General features: G+C 37.6%; 1 non-coding gene across 1 annotated transcript; it reads right to left on the bottom strand.

The window, feature by feature from the left end:
• Positions 1–13392: 13392 nt before the first annotated feature.
• Positions 13393–13500, bottom strand: LOC145637382 (small nucleolar RNA R71). The gene has a single exon (XR_014114173.1). It is a non-coding gene; the product is annotated as a small nucleolar RNA R71 (small nucleolar RNA).
• Between the last annotated feature and the right edge of the window lie 2138 nt (positions 13501–15638).

The following is a 15638-nucleotide window of genomic DNA, read 5'->3' on the forward strand; positions in this document are numbered from 1 at the left end:
AAAAGAACCTTCTAAAAAATTTTAGAAGACTATAATCAATCCTAATTGCATTAGGAATGATAATTCATAATAGGCCCTCCTCTAGATCATTGGGCCGCATATAAAGATCAAACTGGGCCCAGTTTAGTAATTTGGCCATAATTTCCTCATTATTCATCGGAATTGGGCTTATAATATATCGCTAGAAAGCTCTCTTCGATCCCAATCCAACTACACTATTATTGGACCCTTATTATGGACCAAACCAAACTGAATTGGCTATTTTCATAAAATAGGTTAAGTTTTTGAAAACAGAGAGAGAGATTTTTATAAAAACTAACCACAACACTAGACTTTCCACACTTTCACTTCATTAGATTGTGATTCAACGTGAAAGGTATTCATCACCGGGTTCGATTTTAGGGAGACACAAATGGGTGTCTACAGCAGCCGACGACCCTTCCTCCACCATGATGAACATGACCTAGATCGGTTACCTCTTTTTGAGGGCGTCAAGTGAAAACATTGACGGCGTCGGCAGCCGACGACCCTTCCTCCACTGTGATGAACATGACGTTCCCATCCTTTAGTATGCCGACCACCATTGTCTGAATTCATGGTTCCTGATAATTGATGGATTTTTTTTTTTGGTAGAACCATGAAGATTCCATATTGTTTTGGTACCAAAATTAAACATTTAGGACTTTGTTTGGGTTGTTGATGTTTTGTGAAAGACAATGCCTATTCACTTTCAAAGGATTGTTAGAGGAAGAATACAACCTTTCTTTTTATTTATTCTTTTATAATTTTATATTTTTAAAGAAATGCATAAATATTTCTATTTGTATGTGAAGTATTTTTATAGAAAGAAATAACGTGGTCATGTATCACAATGACTTGGATGCATTTGAGGGATTTTTTGTAATTTTTTTACATATAGATATCAATTGCTATTTTAATAGGGTAAATAAATATTGCTATTATAATAGGGTAAGGTGAAAAAGTTTGATGATATGGCAGTAGGTGATGTGGTAATTTTGCTGACTTGGCTTAATTAGGGAAGAAAATTGATAGGTGGTGGATTGTAACTCCTTGCTGATGAGTGGCATTTATGCCACTCTTTTATCCTTTTTCTATAAGGATTTTCCCCTCATTTGCGCTTGTTTGGCCTTTTTTCTAAGCATTTTTACTTAGTTTTGCTTCCTCTTTCCTTTTCTCCCTTATCTTCCCTTCTCTTAGTCTTCTCTCTTTGTTTTTTTTTTTATTTCCATGCTTTGGTTTTGTAGGTATTATGTGCCGAAAGAAAGAGGATATCAAGAAGCCAAGCTATCTGTTGTGCACGGGGTACTGTGCGGCTTCTGTGCGGGCGCACATGTGAGGCTGTGCGGGCGCGCAGCCCTGTCAGAACCCGCACAGCCAGACTGAAGAAACAGAGCCAAACCAGAGAGTTTGCGCGACCTTATGCGCGACTTGTGTGCGGGTGTAGGGAATAATTTCAAGCCTTAAATCCCACTAGCTCGAACCCCGCTGTGATCATACACTAAAGTACGGTGGCGTCCAAAAGGGAAGAAGATAGAGCAAAAGAGTCGCCAACAAGTTTTTAAGGAACTTGTAAACCGTTCATAGGATGAAGGTTACACCCCTTAACGATCCAAGAGATCGTCAACTCCACAAGGTCATGAACCAAATAAGGGTTCGGGGATGATGGTACAAATCCAACCTAAAAGAGATTGAACCTGCCCTAATAGTAGGCATCTACTTTATTCTGATCGTATTCATGTGCGCTTTTTAATGAACATGTAATCAATAGGTTTAACCCTAAACCTGTTTAATCTATGTTGGTTGAATTTAATGCACAAATAAACTATTATTGGCGATCACTTGAATTATAATCAAAGTTAACCTAACAAGATTATTAATTATCTTATTTAGCGTGATTACAAGTACCAATTCCTTTTAAACATGCATAAAAGGTGTGATCAAGCAATAAATATCAAGCAACAATAATAATCATAATAATAATAATCATAAATTATTATAATAATTATCATCTAAATAATAATAATAATAATAATGATATTAATAATCATCATAAATTATAACAATTATAATCATAATCATGTTCATGTTAAAATTAAAGCATAATAAAAATAGCAAGATCCTAGGCATGATACTAACAAGATTAATAACAAACTCTAGCATGTCACTAAGCAATAAAAATCAAATCTTTAACCCTAACATGATACTAACATGTATAAATATTAGGAAGAGAATAAAAGGCATCATAGCAATCATATTTAATATTAAAAATACCCTAGACATGATACTAGGAATATCATAATAACAATATAAACATGATTTCTACATCATAAATCAATTAAAGTACTTACTTTGATGCCTCGTACCTCTTTCTAATAAAAAAATACACACGTTAGTAACTTCAAGGAAAATAATAAACAACAATAAAATTAAATAATTGAAATAGAGATTTGGGACCAAACCCTCAGAAATTAAAATCTTTCACGTGTAGGGCGAAGGCAACTTCGAATATGGCTAGGTGTTTCTAGATCTTGCGAATGCGGAATTTTGTATGTGAAAACAAAGTTTAGAAAAGAGAGAGAATAATCAAGAAAATCTTGATGAGAGTTGGTGATTGAAAAAGGGGAGATATGACCTCTATTTATGGGAAAAAAAGAGGGTCGAAGAATTAAGAAAAGAATCCAAATTCGAATCGAAATAAAACTCGTAGACAACAGTTTTTGCGGGTTTTGTTTTTATCATATCTTTTGATCCAAGAATCGGAATAAGATGAATAAGATGTCGTTGGAAAGATATTGAAGTCTACTTTCTAACCCAATTGTAATCAGATTAAAATATGTTGTTGAATAAAATATATGAACGAAATAGTGAGACGGTGTCAGTTTTGGATAGAGTTTGATATCTTATTCATATCTTTTCCGTTATAGCTCGGAATTATTATTATAATATATCATTGGAAAGATAATTTCAAGATCTATCCAACCATATAAAATTTGGATAAAAATATGATGCACGAAAATAATATCTGACTGTCTTTGAACATGTTTAAATCCGAATAGAATTAGGATTTTAAAAAAGGAAAGTTTTATAAAAAAGGAAAGTTTATATTTAAATCAAATTCCTTAATCTTATCTTTTCAAAAAAGGATAATTAAGATATTTTAGAAACTTATATAAGATTCTAATCAATCCTAATTAGTTTAGGAATAGGATTAAACCTTTGGACCCTCCTCATGATCATTGGGTCGTAGGTAAAACCCGGTTTGGGCCTAGTTTAGTATTTTGGCCATAACTTCCTCATTATCCATCGGAATTGGGCTTATAATGTATCGTTGGAAAGGTCTTTTCAAGCCTAATCCAACTACACCATTATTGGACCCTTATCATGGACCAAACTAAACTGGGATGGACGTTTTCATAAAATAGAGTGGGTTTTCGAAAACAGAAAGAAAGAATTTTAACAAAAACTAACCGCAACACTAGACTTTTCACACTTTCACCTCATTCGATTATGGTTCGACGTGAAAGGTATTCATCACTGGGTTTGGTTTTGGGGAGACACAAATGGGTGTCTATAGAAGCCCCCACATTGACTGAGTTTGGAGAAACGCAAGTTTCGAAAACAAAAGTCAAAGTATCGATAGGGACGGAGAACGATTCAGAACGTTCTGCGATCCTAAATCACTCTTGTAACGCCGATACAGCTGCAAACTAGCGTTAGTTAAACAGATAAAAGAGTTAAGAAGCGCGTATCTTGCACCGTCGAGCACACGTCTCTGAAAGTAACCGATTTGTTTTGATGACCTCCTGCAAGCTAGAGAATGCCATCTCGCTTGAAAACCGCTACGCCTGTAACTGCTACCAAATTAGAAGATTGCTTCGCCTGAAACAATCCTCCTCCGCAATGATAATATTCCGCGTCCAAGGGAATACCATCGAAGATTGCTTCTCTAGAAACAATCTTCAGCTGTTTGTGACAACTCTCCGTAATCCAGGGAACGCCACCTTGTTGTTTCGATGTTCAATCGTCTCTGAACAAAGAGCTTCCTTTTGATATGTTCACGCGCCTCTGAACAAAAGAGCTTCTTTTTTATATGATCTTCTGAATGATGTGTCCACGTATCTCTGAACGAAGAGTTTAATAATAGGATGCCCATGCGTCTCTGAGCAAAAGAGCTTGTAGGAAATGTACACGCGTCTCTGAACAAAAGAGCTTGAAAAGGATTGTCCACACGTCTCTGAACAAAAGAGATTTTGAATGATATGCCCACGCGTCTCTGGAGCCAAAGAGCTTCTGATGGAAATGTTCACGCGTCTCTAAACAATAGAGCTTCGGTGCTTGAATGTTTATTGCGATAATGTTCTGAAGAAAAATTTCCGAAGACCAACGTTTGTCGATCTCTAAAGCTCGCCTGAACTTTATTCCGCTAAAACCAGTATGTCGGTGTTTCCGTAATGAGCCATATCTTAGGCGCTTTAAGCTAAGCGAGACGATCTTTCACCAGGTCGACCCCTTATTGTGATTGTAATCAAACTGACTACTTAATCATGTCAAATTTCTTATAGGGGCTAACTGGCGCACCAAGGAACCCAAAATTGCTGTATGAATTCGAAATCACCTTTCTGAGAGGCTTCGAGCTCTGTTGTTGTTGAGATATTTCTGGTGCCAAGAATTGATTCTGTCGCCGAATGCTGTGATAGGGTCTTCCCTGTTCTGCTGCACCTGTATTTATTTTTTACTATAGAACTTTGCCAATCTTTAATTATCTTAGGGTTGACCTAAGGCTTAAAATTATCTTAGGGTTGACCTAAGGTTTAATGTTGCTTGACTCATCGACTTGACACGACTCAAGGTATAAACTTGACTCGCTGATTGACTTACTCGAGGTTGACTCGACTCAAAGTGAAATGACACGTGTGTTAGACTCAAATCAAAGTGATATGGCACGACATAACTTAATGTGTACATGACTCGTGTGTGCATTGTAATGTGATCGTGCGACTTGAAAAATGCAAAAAAGCAAAAATTTTCCGTCATTTTTGTGGAGGGTACCGACTTTCTCCCGAAAAGGAAAGACGCGAAAAAGAATCGAAAGTTTGAAGATGCATGTTGAATGAGCTTAGTCAAATGTCATTTGATACTATTTCTCAAAGTGCAAGGATTAACCCATCCTAGGCTATCTCAACTATTGACTCAATGATGAAAGCATTTGGGTAACTTAGGCACGGAGGCTAAGTACTTCATGCTTCGTGATGCAATGACAATTATGAGTGATGAGTGATGTGACAAGGTATGCTTCATCGTTATGTTAAGATTTCGTGACAAAGGGTTCCTAAGGGAAATATATTTGGTCATGTATCTGTGCAGTGTGATAGTGACACTAAAGCTAGGCCACAAGAGCTAAGTGTGTGGGAAAACATATTGTTAGAAGAGCCAAATAATGGTGACTCTTAGGCTAGGTAAGCTAATGATGTAAGGACCAAGCCCCCAAGTCTAGCTCTAAGTGAAAAGGGATGAGCACAGGGGATCCCTTGATATGATCATGGTGTAAGTGTGTGAATGTGAATATGAATGCATGTTTATTACGGCCGCACCTCGATGTGAGGTTACCTACGTATCCGTTAGGAATCAGGCCGAACGTAGCTCTAGCCGAACCTCGCACAAGTGTGTATACCTCAAAAAAGGTCTTTTTAAGGGTTGTAACATGGTTAGGCTAAAGGTTATAGAAGAAGAAGGGGATAAAGGCTCAAGACCCTAGATAAGCCCCCAGGGTGTGCAACCTCTCTTTTGAATCTTTGTATTTTTATGCTTGAGGATTTTAACTCTTTTTTAGCTCTTTCTTTTGTTTTAGTATCTATTTTATTTTTTATAAGTGTGAGCAATCTCGATCATGCGGTCTATCACTCACTTGGCATTCATGTTTCTCAGGCACGGTACCGAGCACTCGATAAGAGACGCAATCTGAGACGTGTTCTTATCGAAGATATTTTCACATCAAAGACATTGGAACACTTACCCTTTTGTACACTTTTATTTATTTTTTTGCTATTTTTGCTATCTTTTGAATTACTCAAGCCTTCTTAAAATTGCATAAGTTACACACCATCCCATCCCAAGGTTAGGTAGATGTAGGTTGAAAAAAGAAAGGTCTATCGTTAGACGAAGCTCAAAGTGGTTTATGAAGAAAGGATTGTATAATTGAAGGGCGAAAGGAGATATGATGTGGCTACAAGGGGTGCCTCAAATCATTAGTATACCTTGTGCTTAGCTCGACATTGATTTTTTTTATTTATTTATTTTTTTTATTTTTATTTTTTATTTTTTTTAATGCAATGCAATGTGATGATCATATGCAAGGAAATAAATGCTCATTTTATTAAAAAGGGAAAAAGGAAAAATCTACAAAATTAATCTAAAAGAAAATAAAAGGTGCCTATGCTAGACTTATTGGGGAAGGGGTAAAATGAAAAAGAAATAGAAAAAGAGGTCATAAAATCTTGTCGTTGAAGCTCATCTCTTGTCTTGTGTTGCTTCCCTTATCATCACTCGCTCTTCTTGTTAACTGGAGGTATGGGAAGCTTGTTGTTATCAATCAAATGCTGGATGGCCTCCTTTAGCTTCCAATAGCTCTCAGTAGTATGGCCCCTACCTTGGTGGTACTTGCAATAGGAATTTGGATTCCATCTTGAAGATCGATTTTCTGGTGTTGGATCCTCGGTAGGGCCAATAGGTTTGATTAATCCTCGATCATAGAGACGATCGAAAGCAGCATCGTAGGTCATTCCAATGGGTGTGAACTCTCGGCTGGGTTTCCTTTTAGATCCTTGATTGTCTACGGCTAAGACATCATTATGGACAAAGGTACTAACATTATTACTAGAGTGGGCGTTTTCGGAAGAAGAAGGATTGTCGCTCTTCTTTCCTTTCCAGCCACCGTGGTTACTATTGTTAGTAGCTTTTTGCTTTGCGAGGTCGTCTTCGATTTCAATTCCGATGTCATAAACGGCCTTGAAAGTATTCAAGTTGTGTTGATATTTTAAGTGCTTTGAATACTTTTCTTGGAGATTCTTGATAAACATCCTCACAGACTCCTTTTCGGTGGGGACCTCAATCATCTTAGCGGAAGTTTCCCTCCATTTATTAAAGAAAGAAGTAAAGCCTTCATTCTCTTTTTGTCTTAGCATCTCAAGTTGTCTATGGTCGGTTTCAACTTGGATATTGCACTTGTACCTATCAACAAAAGCGTTCACTATTGATTCCCAGGTAGAGGTTTTCTCCTTGTCAAGGGAGAAGAACCATTGTTGGCAAACGGTTTCAAGAGATAGTGGGAACAGAGAGGGGAAAACCTTCTTATCGATACCCTTAATGCTCATTATAGTTTCAAAAGCTCTTAGATGGAAGTAAGGGTTATCTGTTGCCTTGAATTTAGGGATGTCAGTGGCGTTGAACTTATGTGGAAGAAGTTCCTTGTCCAGCGAGACCCCTTGTGAACTCATGCCCTGAAATTTATAGTCACTAGATAGCTTGCTTAGACTCTCTTGCATGAGGTTCATCTGTTGTTGATTCACGGGGTCATCGACCCTAAGTGCGAGAAGTTTCAGTGTCTCAGTCACAGTAGCCAGTTGATTCTTAAGATCATTGACTTCTTCTTGAGTTGCCATTATCTTCTTAGCCTTCCTCTTTTGACGAATCGGTTTATCAAAAAGCTAGACCTGAATAAAGAGGTTGTCCTTGATTAATCACCCTTCTCTCCTCGACCAAGTACTGTGGAAAAGGAAATTAGGGATATTTATTGTTAATTATTTGACTCAAACTTTATTCAACATGCAATGGACGGAGGAAGTGAATAAAAATTGGGATAGAATGTGAAAGAAGATTTAGATGGAGGGATATGAAGAATTAGGAATAGAATGTACCCCCAACTCAAATGACGGAAAAGACCGACTCATGCATGAACCTAAGACATGGCCATGGTGATGTATACTCAAATTGTGTGCTAAGACTAGTGAGTGTAGGTAACATGTTAAGACTCGTGTCATGACCATGTGGCTAGACTATGTGACTAGACTCAAGCAAAGACTAAGTTAAGACTTCACGTATATGCATTAAACTGGACAAACTGTGGTATTTTAGTCATAACTTTTTATCTGCGGCTCTGATTGGGATGAAACCAACGCCAAATTAAAGATAAAACTCGGGGCTACAGATCCATAGGTTGTAAGACTCGTATTTCTTTCTAGAACTCCAGATATGACAAAAACAAGTTGACGTTTGTGCAGTATACGGGAATAAAAATCCGGGTTGACTTAAAGGAACTATGACTCGATTTTATGTTTATTTATTAGCTCAAATTAATTAATTAATTAATTAAACAAAGTCCTTTAGCCATTAATCAGTTTATTTAGTCTTAACACAAGTCAACAAACGGTTAGGAAAAATCACATAGAGTATGCACAACAAATAATGCACAATTAGTTAAGTAGGCACAATATGATGCAATGAGTTTGCAACCTAACCATGGCTCTAGTTCTCTAAAGTTCGGGATATGGTTTAGTCAATAGAGGGTCCATGGTTAATTGTCCGGATGCACCGCGCGGAAGCCTAACCGTGAAGGGTTGGCGCGAGTGGATGGGACACCGCGAGTTTTAGAAAAAAAAACTCGCTTCCATGGTTTGGTGAATTCAACATCTCGGATGTACCCTTTGTTGCACGGAGCGTTCAATCGGGTAGATGGAGCATGAATTCCCAGAAGATTATGTCCATATGTAGAACACATATGGGTTTCAGAAAAGTGAGAAAAAATTCAATCAGGAAGTAGGATCGAGCAAACAATACGAAAAACTGGTCGAAATTAGAACGCATATTTCTGGCTCGGTGTTGGGGGAAATTGGCGCCAGCAAACAGAGACTGGCGCCAGCTTTTAACTGTAGCGCCTGGCGCCAATACTGGCGTCTGGCGCTACAACTAAAAGGCTGGCGCCAAGCTCTGGCTCCTGACGCTACTTCCCACATGCCTCAGCAGCTTTCTGTGCTCGATAAAATCTTCCAGTTTCGCGCGGTGTTATTTCAGTCTTAGTTGTGAAAGATATTTCTTAAATTTCCTACGTGTAAAATCCTATGTTTTTTACTCATTACGGATGGTCTTTCCAATGAGAACCTTTTTATGCATATGACAATAATGTTAATCAAAATTACGCACATGAAATACTTAGAACTTTTCGAGTCTCATCCACTCATTCTAAATCATTGCCGAAACAAATTCAGGAATTAAAATAGAAATCCTCCCCAATGGAGTCGCCAAAAACTGTAGGGAATAATTTCAAGCCTTAAATCCCACTAGCTCGAACCCCACTGTGATCATACACTAAAGTACGGTGGCGTCCAAAAGGGAAGAAGATAGAGCAAAAGAGTCGCCAACAAGTTTTTAAGGAACTTGTAAACCGTTCATAGGATGAAGGTTACACCCCTTAACGATCCAAGAGATCGTCAACTCCATAAGGTCATGAACCAAATAAGGGTTCGGGGATGATGGTACAAATCCAACCTAAAAGAGATTGAACCTGCCCTAATAGTAGGCCTCTACTTTATTCTGATCGTATTCATGTGCGCTTTTTAATTAACATGCAATCAATAGGTTTAACCCTAAACCTGTTTAATCTATGTTGGTTGAATTTAATGCACAAATAAACTATTATTGGTGATCACTTGAATTATAATCAAAGTTAACCTAACAAGATTATTAATTATCTTATTAAGCGTGATTACAAGTACCAATTCCCTTTAAACATGCATAAAAGGTGTGATCAAGCAATAAATATCAAGCAACAATAATAATCATAATAATAATAATCATAAATTATAATAATTATCATCAAAATAATAATAATAATAATAATGATATTAATAATCATCATAAATTATAACAATTTTAATCATAATCATGTTCATGTTAAAATTAAAGCATAATAAAAATAGCAAGATCCTAGGCATGATACTAACAAGATTAATAACAAACCCTAGCATGTCACTAAGCAATAAAAATCAAATCTTTAACCCTAACCTGATACTAACATGAATAAATATTAGGAAGAGAATAAAAGGCATCATAGAAATCATATTTAATATTAAAAATACCCTAGACATGATACTAGGAATATCATAATAACAATAAAAACATGATTTCTACATCATAAATCAATTAAAGTACTTACTTTGATGCCTCGTACCTCTTTCTAATAACAAAATACACACGTTAGTAACTTCAAGGAAAATAATAAAAAACAATTAAATTAAATAATTGAAATAGAGATTTGGGACCAAACCCTCAGAAATTAAAACCTTTCACGTCTAGGGCGAAGGCAACTTCGAATATGGCTAGGTGTTTCTAGATCTTGCGAATGCGGAATTTTGTATGTGAAAACAAAGTTTAGAAAAGAGAGAGAATAATCAAGAAAATCTTGATGAGAGTTGGTGATTGAAAAAGGGGAGATATGACCTCTATTTATGGGAAAAAAAGAGGGTCGAAGAATTAAGAAAAGAATCCAAATTCGAATCGAAATAAAACTCGTAGACAACAGTTTTTGCGGGTTTTGTTTTTATCATATCTTTTGATCCAGGAATCGAAATAAGATGAATAAGATGTCGTTGGAAAGATATTGAAGTCTACTTTCTAACCCAAATGTAATCAGATTAAAATATGTTGTAGAATAAAATATATGAACGAAATAGTAAGACGGTGTCAGTTTTGGATAGAGTTTGATATCTTATTCATATCTTTTCCGTTATAGCTCGGAATTATTATTATAATATATCATTGGAAAGATAATTTCAAGATCTATCCAACCATATAAAATTTGGATAAAAATATGATGCACGAAAATAATATCTGACTGTCTTTGAACATGTTTAAATCCGAATAGAATTAGGATTTTAAAAAAGGAAAGTTTTATAAAAAAGGAAAGTTTATATTTAAATCAAATTCCTTAATCTTATCTTTTCAAAAAAGGATAATTAAGATATTTTAGAAACTTATATAAGATTCTAATCAATCCTAATTTGTTTAGGAATAGGATTAAACCTTTGGACCCTCCTCATGATCATTGGGTCGTAGGTAAAATCCGGTTTGGGCCTAGTTTAGTATTTTGGCCATAACTTCCTCATTATCCATCGGAATTGGGCTTATAATATATCGTTGGAAAGGTCTTTTCAAGCCCAATCCAACTACACCATTATTGGACCTTTATTATGGACCAACTATACTAGGATGGACGTTTTCATAAAATAGAGTGGGTTTTCGAAAACAGAAAGAAAGAATTTTAACAAAAACTAACCGCAACACTAGACTTTTCACACTTTCACCTCATTCGATTATGGTTCGACGTGAAAGGTATTCATCACTGGGTTTGGTTTTGGGGAGACACAAATGGGTGTCTACAGTGGGCGAACACACCCGATGCGCGGGCGCGCAGGACTAATGTGTGGGCGCGCTCATTTTCCCCGTACCCTCAAAGTTGCGGCCGCGCACTACGCTGAGAAGGCACACAAACATTGTGTGCGGGCGCGCACGGCCGGGTTTACGATTTATTTGCGCCTTGTTGTCCAAGTCTCTTTCTTTTGGGTGGAGCCACATATATATAGGCGGGACTTTTTGTAATAGAAGGACACTTAGTACTAATTCCAAAGAACATTAGCCTAATCTAGAGAGAGAAAATAGATTGTTATTCAAGCTTCCTTTATTGTATTCAACTTTGCTCAAGCTTTAATCTTCCATCAATCAAGCAAGTATCCAAGATTTTATCTTTCTTCAATCCTTTCTTTAGTAATCTCTTCTCCTTTCCTTTAATATTATTTATTTGTGTTATTGTCACTTATTTTTATCTATCTTATTAGTTTATCTAGTTATTATTGATTTCATATATTTCAATCATGTTTTGTTTTGAGTTTCTTGTGTTTATTTCTAGTTTTGATATTATGTTTAATCTCCCTTCTCTAGGCTAAACTCTTAGCTAGGGGAAGGGGGTGGAAGATATGTATTGAATGATGGATGAATGATGAATGTTGGATTGATTACATGCGTTAAATTGATGAAAGACATGATTTTTAATGGCTTGAGATTATTGTTGCACTTTATTTGATTGCCTTCTAGTTTAAATGCATGAAAATAATTTGAACTAGATTAAGATCACCTCTATTTTAATGATTGCATGAGAATGAGTTGTTAAAATGGAGTTTCATGTATTGTGCTTCTTTATTCTCTTGATTTGCTTGTGTCTAATAGGATGCATGAGAATGATCTTAATTAGCATAGACTTCTTTCATCGATTTGCCTATACTATTGCATGAGAATGAATTGTTTAGGTAGAATCTTGTGTTCTTTGGCATGTTCATCATGATAACTATCATTGTTCCCCTCTTTCTAATCATGTTTGAAACCCCCGAACCCCTAGCGTCATTTTCTATTGATTTTAATCATCATTTTCTTGCTTACTTGTAGTTCTAGTGTTCTACTCAACAAAACCAACAAAACAATCCCCTTTTCACTCTTGCATTAGTGATATTTGATGTTGAATTAGCGTGCTTCCCTAGTGGTTCGACCCTTTACTTGCCACTAACTAGTTTAGTGTAGGTTTAGGCTTTATAAATGATTAATTTGTTTAGGGTGTTAGCTTAACGACCTATCTAATCCCGATCAAATTTTGGCGCCGTTTCCGGGGAAGCGGCTTGTTTAGCGAATATTATTGCTTTTGTTAGAGTCATTTTGCTTTCTTTTCTTTTAGTTTTTTTTTTGTTTTATCGTCCTTGTCATTGCTAATTGTTTGCTTAGCTTTGGTGAATGCTTAGGAGGTCTCAAGGAGCACCCTCACATCAAATTGACCATGAAATCAACCGAACCTTGAGACAAGTCCGTAGGCTTTATTAAGACGAGGGAAGAGGTTTTGGTGATATAGTTGATAGTGAGAGTGATACTTACTCTTCAAGTTCACCACGCGAATCAATGGCGGGACAAGAGAATGATGTCTTGTTTCGTGAGTTCGGAAATCCGGAGGATTATGAGCTCACGGGAGGGATTTTGCTACCCATCACGGAAACCAACTTCTCAATCCGTCCACAATATACTCAAATGGTCCAATCGGAGCAATTTTCCGGAAGTGCAAGTGAGGACCCTATTGAACATTTGGACCGATTCCTTGAATTGTGCGCAATGATGCAAACCAATGAAGTGAGTCAAGACTACATTCGTATGCATCTTTTCCGGCAATCTCTCACCGAACGAGCAAAGAAATGGCTAAAGCAAGTAAAGCCTAACTCTCTCACAACATGGAGGGAGGTTGTAAAGGCGTTCTTGAAGCGCTTTATCTCCGAAGAGAAGACCGCCGAAATGAGAAGGAAAATTGCATCATTTGAGCAAGAGGCCGATGAAAGTCTTGGTGAAGCATGGGAGAGATTCAAAGAGTTGGTGCAAGCATGTCCCCACCATGAGTACAATCAAGGGTTGCTCATGCGGTTTTTCTACGACGGATTGGAGCCCATGTCAAGAGCCAATTTGGATGCGGGGGCGGGTGGCCAATTAATCAAAATCCCTCAAAATCAAGTTGAAGCCACAATAGAAGAGGTAGCAAAGAATTATTCTTGGGGGGGCCGAAGAAGAAACGCTCCAAAGAGAGGTGGTATTTACGAATTGGAGAAAGTTGATCAATTACAACATCAAATTGATCAACTAACAAAAGGGCTTTCCAAACTGAACACGAGTGTGAATGCAAGCTCAAGTGGTGGAGCAAGCTCTTCTCAAGTTAACTCTTTCTCTTGTCAAAATTGTGGAGGAACGAACCATGATACATCCTATTGTGGAGTTTTAAGCCCCGAACATGTAGCGGCATACAACACATGGCAAGAGGGATTTAGAGGAAGCGGCGGTGGAGTAGCTTGGAGACAACCACCACCCGGGTTTGTACCTCAACCTCAACAATGGAACCAACAAGCTTAACCTACCTATAACTCCAATCCTCAATATCAAAATCCACCTCCATCTAAACCCCAAAACCCAAGAGGAAGTTATCCAAGGAACAACCAATACAACAATCAAACCCAAGCACCTCAAAGAAACCATCAAGAACAAGCACCTCAAGCGGAGCTAACTCAAACTCAACTCCTCCAAGCCATGAATGCGCAAATGCAATCTTTTGGGCAACAAATGCAAGAGATAAGAGCCCACAACAAGATGGTTGATTCACAACTAGCTCAATTTGCCGAGAGAACTCCTTTCAATTCACCATCCACTCTACCTGGACAACCACAACCTAACCCATCTCACAATCCAAAACCCGATACATGCAAGGCGATCACATTGAGGTCGGGAACTTCCTATGAAGGACCAAATGAAGGGGTTAGTGAGGAAAAGAAGAGAGGAGAGGAGAGTGTGAATGAAAACAAGGGAGGTGAGAAAGAAAAAGGTTATGAGATAGAAGGAGGTTCAGAGAAGAAGAATATAGACAATGAGAAGACAACTTCAATTCCTAGTGAGGCTAGGAATCTTGATGGACCGGTTCCTTTTCCCGGTCGGCTTGCGGAGAGGAATTTGAATGACAAGTTCACAAAATTTCTTAGTGTCATGAAGAATTTACATATCAACTTCCCTTTTCTTGAAGTTGTGACACAAATGCCATCTTATTCCAAGTTCCTCAAAGATATTCTCACCAACAAGAGGAAGCTCAATGATGAGCTTATCACCCTTCCACATCAAGTGAGTGCTCTTGTCCAACATAAGATGCCCAAGAAGGAAAAAGACCCGGGAAGTTTCACTTTGCCGGTGAAAATTGGGAACATGGAAGATAGGGGCGCCTTAGCCGATCTTGGAGCAAGTTTTAGTTTAATCCCTCTATCCATTGCTCAAAAACTCAATATTGAGATGATCCCTACAAGGAAGACAATTCAATTTGCCGATCGATCGGTGAAATTACCTTGTGGAGAGCTTGAGGATGGTCCAATTCAAGTGGGACACATCTACGTGCCTTGTGACTTTGTAGTGATGGATATGGAGGAAGATGTTAACACTCCTTTGATTTTGGGACGTGAAGCTCTTAAAACTTTGGGGGCGGTCATCAATTGCAAGAACAACACCATCACTTGTGAAGTGGCCGATGAAAAAATTGTCTTTGAATTTTCGAAGTTGCTCAAGACCCCCATGGTTGAAAAATGCTATAGAGTTGATGTCGTGAATGAAGAGTTAGATCGTTTGGGGAGGGTCGTGATGAGGCCTCAAGATCCAATGATAGAAGCCCTTACATGCAAAGAAGAGTTCCACTCTCAAGAGGCTAAAGAATTTGTCATGGCAATGGAGGAATCCTCAAAGGAGAAAGTTGAACAACAAGTTGAGGTCGAGCTTGAGTCCAAGGAGGAGAAATTGGAGGAGAGTTCTGAGCCTCCTCCCAAGGTAGAACTCAAACCCTTCCCCCTTCTTTGAAATATGCTTTTCTTGATAAGGAGGGAAAATACCCTATTATTGTCAATGCTACCCTAGATGGTCTTAATTTGGAAAAACTTCTTGATGTTTTAAGGAAATATAGGGATGTGATAGGGTATAGCATTGATGATATTAAAGGTATTAGCCCTTCTTTATGCATG

This window comes from Chenopodium album, chromosome 6 (genome assembly GCF_948465745.1).
Source record: "Chenopodium album chromosome 6, dcCheAlbu1.1, whole genome shotgun sequence".
Taxonomy (NCBI): Eukaryota; Viridiplantae; Streptophyta; class Magnoliopsida; order Caryophyllales; family Amaranthaceae; genus Chenopodium; species Chenopodium album.